We start from the raw sequence: 12,117 nt of genomic DNA, 5'->3' as shown, positions 1-12,117 counted from the left end.
AATAACTTTCTTGCATCTTTATGAAAGTTTGTTTGTTTGTTTGTTTGTTTTTTAACCTCTCTTGAATCTTTATGTATCTTTATCCTCTCATTACTGTGTGAGGCCCTGTTGCTTCTCTGTTCAGTGTCCTCTCTCAATCATACATCTTTATTTTTCTTTAAATATATTTTACTTCATATATTTACTTTATGTATTTACTTCATAGTAAAATCTAGTACAAAAATTAAAATACACTGTATTTTGTTGTTTAGCCAGAGTCCCTATGGGTCATTCACAAAGTAATTTTGTTTATTTCAAGAGTACCCATTTATTCTGTAGCCTTAGTTTTTGTACTGCAAACTGTGAGATATGTTCATCTGATTTGTGTCAGTATGGAACAGTGCTAGGGCCGCATGGTATGATGAATGTGACCTTCTGTCTTACATACCCTTGTATAACCATAAGTCTAAGAAAAACAGAGTGGTTAATGTATATAATACTTGTATCTTGCAAAGGAATGTTTTAGCAATTCATATCAATGGAGAGCTTGAAGGGAAATGTATTTGTAGGTTTTTCCTTGAACTCTCTGATATCTGAGGGGTTTCAGAATAACTGCTAAGTATTATGACTATTGCATGGGACACTATGGAAGTCTCTGATATCTGGTCAGGAGATTAAGGAAATGGGGAGAGCTGAAGAACAACTAAAAGACAAAGCTTGCAGGGGATGTTGCACAAGTCTCTGCCATACAGCCAAGTTGGACAAAGGAGAAGGAAAAGAGGGAGGAAGACTACGAGCCTTCAGCACAAAAGACCCCCAGAGACCCCCAGAGGGACCACCAGAGACTGATACGCATGCTCCAGTAGGAGGGTTTGGATTCTGGAAACTAATTATAATAACCCTGTGTTTTTTTAGAAATAGTAATGAATATGTATCAGCCTAGGAGCATAAAAATCAGCTTCTTGATGTAACTGGTGTGCGTCTTGGTGGAGCAGAGACTCCCGGCACACCCAGCGCTGTTTGCTTACCTCTATTCCTTTAATAAATTGTAAACTTTGATTATAGTCCTATTTTGAAGACTGAGCCATTTATTACACAAACTAAGCAGGTGTCCTTAGTACATGATATATTGCAAGAATGTTAAAATACAGAAACTCAACATTTTTAAACTTCATCACCTAATTTTTCTTTCACTCAGAAAGGCTTCTTAAACCAAGAAGTAAAGCATGGGTAGAAACAGGAGGCATTCACACTGGAAGTAAATCCTGGCTAGCCTGAGATAAATAGGGTAGGAATCAACATGGAGAAGTGAGGGACTAGGAGAATCTGGTGCTCTTAAAATTCCGGATTGAGGTAATAGTATGACTTTGTTTTCACATAGTGAAATATCCTTACAGGACAGTAAGAAGCTTGATATGGAGTCAGGCCTAGACTGGAATGAAACACTCAGTATGGTATGTCATGGGGCATTTATTTCATGGGAGACATTCACAGGGTGCGTGAATTTCCATCCAGTCTGTGCACACTGCCACAGATCAGGGCTGTGGAAACCAGCAAGCTGTTCTGTTGCATTTTTTTATTCTCTCTTCAGCTTCAAGAGCCAGAATTAGCTAAAATCTAAAGGTATATACAGTTTATCTCAACAGATATTATTCCAAGATAGTACTTCTGAAATGTTTTTGTATCCTTTTAGCTGCAGACTGAAGGAACTGCAGAAATACAATGCAAAAGCTTCATGTCTAGAAAAAAAATAATAAATAATAATAATAACAAAGTGCTTTCCTAGTTCTTTCAAAATAATATTATAACCACTGAAAGCCAGTGTTGGTGCTGTGACAGGAGTGCTGTTCATTGCAGTCAAAATAATTTCTCCAGACCAAAGGAGGTAAAAAGAAAATGAATGAAAAAAATTCACTTGGAAGTTACTATGATCAGACTTTGCTGATGAAGTGGCACAGCACATAAAAGCAAAGTAAGTTTTGATGTCAAGAAAGAAATAGAGTTTAGGGAAGGAAGAAGAATTCTGAGAAATTTTCAAAGAACCATAAAAAACATTGTGGAAAAACAGGAGACAAAAGGCTTTGGAGTTAGTCTAAGGTAGAAACATGAGGCCTTTGCAAATAACAATTTTATCCACAGATGTTACAGATAACAGCTTCCGAATTTCTGTGTTTCTTTTAAAAAATTCCAAAGAATGGGTAAAGGTGAAATATTACTTTCATGAGTAAATTTTCTGATTAAAGAATCAAAGTAACAAGGTAAAGCTAAAATAAGTAAATAATTAAATAAAAAGTGAAAATATATTATGGCTAAGGCTGACATTTTATAACAGATTTTTAATTTATTCTGTAACTTTTTTCTTTCTGATATGTATAATTTTTCTTAAATAGAATCAACTATGTAATAATCACTGTTTGACATGGGAGATATGCCTGTCAAAATTAGAAACTTCTAGTGTTCAGCAGGCAAAATATGATCAGGACTACTTCTGTCATAAGAATTTCTGTCAGTTTTATGACTATTTATATTGGTAACTTTTATATTTCATGGCAACTTCAGCTAGCAACTCATGGAAAAAATCAGGAAAAATAAACATGGATCCTATTTCCCATCTCTTAATTAGTATGCTGTGAGAGAAATGGGTGTGTTTTCTTAGAAGTAATATTTTAAGAAAATCTCAGGATGGGAGAATAAATATGAGTAACATTACGAATCAAATATCTTTTTTTTTTTTTGGAGACAGGCAAAAACTTTCATGTGGGGTAAAATGAAATTTTCAAATGTGGGAGTTACACAAACTAATTGGCTGAAAATATTTTAAAAATATTTAAAAACAAGTTAAAAATTCTCTGAAACATCTTAATTCTACTTTAAATTTGTAAGGTTCTGTCTGTTGTTTGGTTTTGATTACATAACTTTCTGTGCATTTCTATTTAGCACATAATGATCTGTGTGGACTTTCTGTGATGCCCATGAGGTTAACATGCTTAGGCCAAGTTGTAAGAAGCAGTTGAATATCCATGATTTCTGCTTCATGGAGATAGTCTTTTTTTCTTTCTTTTTTTTTTTTTTTTTGTATTGTTTGTTTTGTGAAAATGATGCATAAGACTTCTTTCAAGGTTCATCCCCTCGTGGTAGGGGGGGTAGCAATTTGCTACCAATTGGTAGCAAAGAAGCACTTACAGTCCATTGAACTGAAAAAATATTTTTCAAGACAGCCTTAGACCTGGAGACTAGCATGCCTTCTTTCTAGATATTTCCTGTCCTCATGTAGCTTTTCTCAGGTATGAGAGCATTCTCTTACTCCTATGTAGATGAGTAAAAAACTTCAATGCATATAAACACATGCATATGCATGAGCCCTGAAAGATGCCATAATTCACTATATCAGATTATTTAAAATTGCCCCAAATTAAGTTCTCACTAAAATATGTTTGTATGGATACCGGCCTCCTTTAAATCTGGTTTCATCCACATAATTTCCTGTATTTCAGGATTCTGTCAGAGTTGCTAACTGTTTAATTCATTACAAGCCAGCTGAAGCTAGAAAGTCCATAACATTGCCATAGTAACTGAGTGGACAAAGACTTAATTCATTAGTTTATATAAGCCAGAACTCATATCCTGCAGACAGTAATGGTTATAAATTATGTATGTCTATAAAGCCCAATGTTAATGGATTATATATATATTTAATAAATAGGTGTCAGTTCCTTAATAGTGAAAAATGGGCTTTGACTGCCCAATGCTCTCTCAAAAATAGTTTTATGTTAGATAGTTAGTCAATCAAAAAGTCAAGGAGAATGAAAAAGAACAAGAAACTGGGGTATGATAACAGTAGTGCTTTCTATGTTAAGAGAGGCTATTAATTATATTATTATTAATTTATTAACTGTTTATTTTGAAGAAGTCTCCAAAACGGAGCTGTAAAACAGTGTAGATTTACAGTAACAGTTCATTTTGAATTTTGCAGCCTGATGAGAATGACTTACCTGGAGTCAATTTTCATTGTTCCTAATCCACAGATTCAGGGACACTGCTCAGGTAACAAAAGTGAAAGAGCAAGACTGAAATTTCTCTTGAAATTTCTCTTGAAAAATGTTTTCTGAATCACATAATTATGTCATGGGCAATGTGGTTTATTTAGGTGCACTGTGTTCTGTTGTATTAAAAACAAGAAGGTAACATGGTCACCAGTGGTACTTGGTGGTGTCAAGATGGATTTCAAGAAGGAAAAACTGTTACTTTGAACTAAACTGAAATCACACACCAACTCTGAGAGCATTTGCAGGGTTATTTTATTGTCTCTGTGAATTCTGTAGCTCTTTTTCGTAAGATTCCTGGGGATATTAGTTATTCATTTTAATCCTGTAACTGTGAAAAGTACAACCCAGATGGGAATTGCCACTACAGCCTTATTTTACTTTATGTTGCTTTATTTCATTCTTTTCTTACACTTTAATTCTAGTGCCAGCTTTCAGCAGGATGTTGAACCTGAAAGTTTTCTCTGTGCATTTAATTCAAAGAACAGACCGTCACCTATATTTCTCCCTCAATGGAATTCTACTGCTTATCACCCTATTAGACTTTATTTGTTTTATATTGTTCTTTTTTTGTTTTGTTTTGTTTTGGTTTGGTTTTTGTTTGTTTGTTTGTTTGTGTGCGTGTGAGTGCTTTTTTGTATGAGAGTGCTTTTTTGGGGGACAATTTTTAATTTTTCCATGAAGTTCTCAGGAGCTGTAAGCTGCATAGGCTACTGACTTAATAACAGATTCCCTCTCATGTCCCTTCTCCATCCTACTCTATTGTACAGCACATTTTGACTCCTTAGATATCTCATCTGGAAAGTGCATTTATTAGATGATGTCCTGTAATTGAGGACTTCTGATATAAACCTAGTTTATATGTTTTGTTTTGTTTTTCTCAAAGGTTGTTAAAGTGCATATGAACTTTGTATTAAGCCTATTAAGCTTTCAACAGTAAGAGCTGATTTTAATAAAAGTGTCTAGCATCTGGAGGCTTACATTTAAAAGACAACTCTGAAAATCAATGCCCAAATCCCAGGAACATATTTAACTGCTTTCATAAAAGGCATTAACATTATTTTAATCCTCTTTTTTTTTTTTTTTTTTTTTTTCCCTTGTTTTTTCTTGTTATTACCAACAACTCTCAGCCAGAAAGGTAAATTCTGTGCATTTTCTTTCTCATTTTGCCTAAATTTACTTTCATGGCCTTCTCACTCGTAACTGAAATATGACCAAAACCTTGGTGCTAATGCAGATTATATTTTTGTACTATTTCATCCTGGTAGCCGTGTGTGGTAACTAAGGAGTAAAAATAAGGGCAACATAAGGGCACAGTGTTATGAAATCGTTAGCATGTCAAAAAAATTCTGCTCTCTCGGAGGGGGGCCAGAGCTGTTCTCCATGAAAGAGCGCTACTATAGTGATGGAGAAGGAGAAGGAGAAGGAGAAGGAGAAGGAGAAGGAGAAGGAGAAGGAGAAGGAGAAGGAGAAGGAGAAGGAGAAGGAGAAGGAGAAGGAGAAGGAGGAGAAGGAGATAGAATGTATAATTTTCCTAAGAGGTAAATAAAAGTTTTAAGATTTCTTAGTGTTTGTAGAGAAACTAATATATCTAATGTGTTAACTTTACTCATTGATTAAGAAAAAAAAAAAAAAAAAAAACACAACAATACCAAGACAGATAAAACAACAGTAAAACATTCACCCACATTCTCCAAAGGAAATGATACTCTCCAAAGAGGTAACATGCCAGCTAGAAGAGAGAGCAAATGAAAGATTTTATATCTTCTAAACTTGCCTTTCAAGATATTTGCCATTTTCTGTACATGATATCAACCAAGTTTTCCAAAATGCACACAGAATATTTAAAATAAATAGAACAGTACTGTTACTTAAAATTGTAATTAGCTTGGGAAAAATATTTTACCTTGAGAAAATGGTTGAAGAACTCTGAACTGTTTCAAAGTTAAGTTATTCCAAACTGATTGAATTATCTGAAATGCCACAAAGAAATATCTTTCTCTGTTGAAGAAAAAAAAATAAAATAGTAAAATAAAATAGAAATAGAAAAAAATATAGAAAAATATAGAAAAAAAAATAAAAACAGTTAGTTCATATTAGTTTATATCAACAGAATAGGGGATATTAAACTACATATCATACCACTTTTTTTTTTTTTTTCCCCAAATATCAATATCAAACTGGATGCTGAACTATATGCAGCAAGAACCAAATAGAGTCCAAGCAGACTCTGTGCAAAGGCAATCTTAAAACAAAATATGACCTATTATTAGGATTTTTGCAATTCAATCTATTTGGATTTACAATGTCATCTCTATGGAAACAACAACCAAATCAGTATACAGGGCACATAATTCATCTGCAATTAAAGTACTTCACATTGAAGAGCACTTTCTCCACCAGCTATTACTCTAATATTGTTTTAGATTAAAAAAAAAAATAAAATCTTTTTTTTGTACTAAATGGTAAATAAATTCTAAGCAGTCTCCTTTTACACCCACCTTGTTCTTTTGTAATTCTTCTAAAACTAATTTAGCATGTTTTTTAAATAGTACCACAACTTTAAGCTGCTTTTTCCTTCTCTTGTATTATCTGCCATTTTTAACTGTTTTGTTCATTTTGTTCGTACCTATGAACTAAGAATTTATATGCTATAAATTAAACAAACTTAAATAACAATAATAACAATAATAATAATACTATTAAATTCCCAGATTATTTAGTGCTTGTGCCAATACAATACAGGAGAAAATCTGAAGGGAGGAAGTGCCTGATAAGATAGGAGAGTGACTGGGATGCTTTCAACATGTTTATAGCTTTATCTCTTTAGTAAAGATGTTATTGTTTCTTTTCAAGGCTAAGCTTAAATCTTTTCAGGTCACAGGACTTTTTCATGTACAGTGTTCAGTTTATTGAGCATCTTAATACAATATAAGTAGTTCTTATGAACTACTTCTAACCTCACTACACCTAAACCCAAATGCTCATCCTTCTTTAGATCACTCAGAGAATAGCCAATGGAACAAGGTTTGGTTTCTGACTATACAGCTGAGGGAGGAAAGGAACAGAAGAAAAAATTGTATTTCAAGATAATGCCTTCTGATAAAAAACACCCCAAGTTATGTTTGCAAATTAAGGAGTTTAGATGTGGTGTTAATGAACAATGGCCTCAAATTATGTAACCTTTATATATATACAGTTTATAATCTGTACAAAATAAAGTCTTTAAATAAAATAGCAGTATATACTATTTATACATATCTTTATGAAAAAAATTACAGAATCACAGAATCATCTAGGTTGGAAGAGACCTCCAAGATCCAACCTCTGACCTAACATTAACAAGTCCGCCACTAAACCATATCACATCTAAACGTCTTTTAAAGACCTCCAGGTATGGTGACTCAACCACTTCTCTGGGCAGCCCATTCCAATGCCTAACAAACCTTTTGGTAAAGAAGTTTTTCCTAATATCCAACCTAAATCTCACTTGGCACAACTTTAGCCTATTCCTCCTCATCCTATCACTAGGCACGTGGGAGAATAGACCAATCCCCACCTCGCTAAAGATATATACAGATAAATACAGCTATATATAAATAGCTAGCTGCCTAATAGTAAAGTCCTGAAAATCCAAAGCAGCTACTGTTATGGTATGCTCTCAAAAGGTCTTCATCATGACTTCAGTGCTGAATCCTTTACTGACTTGTGTTTTTTTAATAATTATTATTTTATTATATTATTACATTTTATCATTATTATATATTATTGCAGTATTTCATTAATAATTATTATTATGTTATTAATTTTATTATATCATTGTTTTGATAATTATTGTTTTTATTAATTAATTTGAAAATAAAAATGTTGGGGATTTTCTGCATGTAGAACTAAATAGTCTAGCTTCTTAGTTTTTCAAAACTTGAAGAAGCTTATTTGTTTTCTTTAATGGGAGGACATACAACTTTACATTTTATTTTTTTAATTGTTTTTTAAATAATTATGAACTAATTTTTAATCAATATTTAACTGTTAACTTAATGAAACAATACAAGGCAAGACAGAGCAGACTGTGATGAATAAACGTGCTGCAATTTGCTATCAATGTAGCAGCAGCCTTCATGCCTGAGCTTGGAGGTGTGAATGGCAGCAGGGCTGGGTTGGCTCAGCATCCCCCACTTACCTCCTTTGTCCAGCTGCAGGAGGCAACAAGCCATCAGAAGCTGTTGAGGTTGTCACCAGTGGTTCTCCCTTGCATCAAGAAATCAATGTGTCTGACAGGCAAATACCTTACATTGTCTTTTATAGAGATGAACTTGCCAGCACTTGACAGTGTTCCAACCTTTTACACCTATTAAGGAAGGAAACAATAATGCTGTCCTCTTCTCTCTAGGGTTTTCTATATGCTACCTCTGACTGTGTCCTAAATGAATCAAGAAATCAATTTGCAGCCTCTCTGCCTCAGTTAAATCAAACTTATTCACAGTTTCTGCTGAGTAAAAAACATCCAGTGCTTCCCCACAGGTATCTGCTGTCACTTTGACAAAGCATATCAGAGCCCTGACCAAAGCTATGATGTCCAAAATGTTTCATTTTACTTTTATATTTTTTTAGCTTTATTTGTAACTGTTTTACTACTGCATGACATTGTTTTCATTAATAATATTTGTGTGAACTAATTCTACTCTTAAAATCAGTGCTTACTAAATACGACTGCTAAATAAGGTGGAAAAATTAATGCTATTACCAAAAAAACAAAACATAATATGGAATAAAGCCCATTTTTATTGAAAAATTGTGACTAGAAGATGAAAGACGACAGTGTTTATTGTGGACATGGACATTACAGGCTATTTAATAACCTAAATATTTACTTATTTTATTTATATGCCTGTGAATTATTATTGTTTAAGGCACAGATAGTGTTTTTATTTTTAACAATACATGTACAAGGCCTGAGGCTCCCATGTTTTCTAAGGATATGATTTATTAATTTAGGCACCTGAAAGATCTAGCTTAATATGCTCCCTCAGTAGTCAATGGAAAGAGAAAGGCAGTGGTGTTTTATTGCACTGTAAGAAAGACAACTAAGTACGAAGTCTAAATCAACTTATTTCTGTCTGGAATGGAGCATGATAATTAACCTAAGATAATAAAATATCTATTAAATATGTACAAACAGGTCACATGAACTACATTCTTACTACCATCTTCACAGAAATTTACTTTGGGGCAAGTTCTTTCATTTCTGAATTTATATTAACATTCAAGGTGCATCTTGTTAAATCTGGTAGTTAAATCTGGTTGTTAAATCTGGTGGTTAAATCTAGTTAAATCTGGTACTCCTAAATTTACGTTTAGAGCTCAATTTCTCTATCAGATATATTTTGCATTTTAGGTAGAGATGGATGATTATAGTAAAGGAAATTAGACTACAACAAAGATGTTTTATAGATTATATTGTTTAAAAGAATGTATGAAATTCTTATAAAACACACTATTTATTATCTTGAAACAAATTACCTTGTAATGTAAAATAAGCACTGTTTAGAAAAAAATTGTCTCTGGACTGGACAAGAGGAATGATATTACCCAAAGGAGTGAACATTTCTTAATGTTTTCCATTATATTATATATTATATATATTATACATATATATATTCAGGAAAACTATGTATTTTGAAACTTTACCTTATCACAGCTAATTATCAAAATATCAGAATGTAGAATGTTTTTCTGATGTAATAGTATGATTTATGATGAATAAGATTATCATGTCTGAATACTAAGTTATCATATCATATAATAAGTACGTCATGAATTCTAATAAATTTCATAGTGTAGAAATGAAATAAATATGTTACTTTTGGATATTAAAAAAAAAAAAAATCAAAGCAAAAAAAGCAAAGCTTAGTTTTCTGTATTTCCTCACTTATGATTCTATATGATTTTGCCACATGTATTTTAAAACTCTCACATCTTTTCATGCCTTTCAGTTTGATACAATTTCAGTCTTACTGACAATCAAATCATTCTTCCATAGGTTCCAATACATGAACATCTAGGCTCATCTCACTTGCCTGGTTTAGCTATAGCAACCATTCCTGCAGCAGAAAAACAGTTAAAAAATAGTCCCACACACAAAAATTACAAATTACTACAAATCTAATGTTGCTGTCTGAAAATAAATAAATAAATAAATAAATAAAATAAATTGTTCTAGCAGAGCTAGATAGCCTATTGAAATTGTATATCTTTTAGTCTCACTTTTATGATTAGTAGTGCTCCAAAATACTGTTATTTTTATGATGTAATGTTTTGTGCTGTGCTGCCTTGTTTACATTTGAAATAAAATCACATTATAGTAGCTCAGACTTAAACAGTATTCCTCCACTTCAAAATCTGCTATCGTTTTGGAAAAGCTATATTTAAAAATTATTATTAATAATAATAATAATAATTAATTAAGACCACAGAAAAAAAAAGTACAGAAAAGTAAAATTGTATGTTTATGACAACTTACCAGTTATTCACAGCTTTGAATTATTTGTTTCCAATTTTTATGATATATCTGAAAGTGTGACTATGAATTTCAGAGTTTTCCTGAATGCTTCATATATTCAACAAACCCATTCTTATACTTATATTTCAGGGTAAATTATTGCTTTTGAATTTCTCTTTTTTTTCAGAGACATTTTCTCATTTTCAAGAAATGGCATCTATTATCTGTTATCTATTGGGTGTGGTTTTAAAGACTTAGTATAATAAGAATTATTTTGTTGCTGTTATGTTTTGTTAATGATTCATTGCCACAGTCAGACAGTTATTCATCCTGGCTGTTTGGATGTAGAAGAACTATCTAGCTCTGCTCATAAAGAGAGAATAGCTCAGGATCTGGCCTCGAACCTGAGGGGGCTCTTGCTCCCATTTCAGATAATTTGCAGTACCATCCTATGTTAGCCTCTCCTAATGACATATACGTTAAGATATTTGTAACCTATCCTATATGTGACAGCTATATGTGACAGCTATAACCTAACCTATACGTGACAGCTGTGCGAGAATGTAAGCCCCAGTTGGACCCACCATGCTGGAGTGAAAACTAGTTACTACAACAGTGAAACATTGGGTGCAATCATCCAGAGAGGTACAGCTACAGGCTGGTGTGGTGTGGTGTGCTGAGAGGATTCAAATGGACAATCACAGCTGGATAATGTCTGTGAAACCAGTAATTGATGTGGTCACTTAGGGAGAAAACTCATGGGTACATGTAGGAGGAAACCCAGATATATGGGGGGACCACAGGGGTATGTGTAGGGAGAACTACGTGGGTACCTGTGGGAAGACCCCAGGAGGGAACCAAGAAGACACCAGAGACCCCCATGGCCCCATCCTGGGCTGTGCACAACATGGCGGAGATATCTGTGCTGATCTACAATGATGGTGTCATCTCTCAGATCATGGGACAGAGGAGTTGTGTGGCTCATAAAAATTACATATACACGTAGCTGTGATTAAAATGTTTGGATATCTGAGACCATTCAATCTCCACACTGAAGCTGAAATTGATCTTAAACCATGGCAGTCTTTGAGTCTAGGTTCTGTTTTCCTGTAATCATTAAATGGGAAGATATCTTTTCATAAGACTTAAAAAAATAGCCAAGTTAAAGAGCTGAGTAGAATAATATTACATGTAAGGCACCAGAAAATGAGTCTAATTTTATAACATTTGCACAGTCCTGAAAACACGCATATGAAAAGCTGAGCAATCAGCACAGTTTATCTCTATGTGACATTTCCAAACACTATTTATATTTTTCATGGGTCAGTCTTTTACGAAAATAGCTTTGTACGCTAGCTATCTAATGATCTGGCATTTGAAACCAATTCAATTTATATGTTAAATTTGATGTTAGGAAAAAACCAATACACTTACTACTTTTTTGTTATGTAAGTCTGGTTGTCATATTAATTTGTCTGGAAACATCTTTTTATTTTCCAGAGGTACATCAAGGGATATAAAGTAACATAAATCATTCTGGCTCATCTACCGCTGGGAATTACTGCTAAGGGTAAATTTTGGCCCAGCCAGTAT

Source organism: Netta rufina (assembly GCF_964035555.1).
Source record: "Netta rufina genome assembly, chromosome: 2".
Taxonomy (NCBI): domain Eukaryota; kingdom Metazoa; phylum Chordata; class Aves; order Anseriformes; family Anatidae; genus Netta; species Netta rufina.
Note: the sequence above shows the minus strand (reverse complement) of the source record.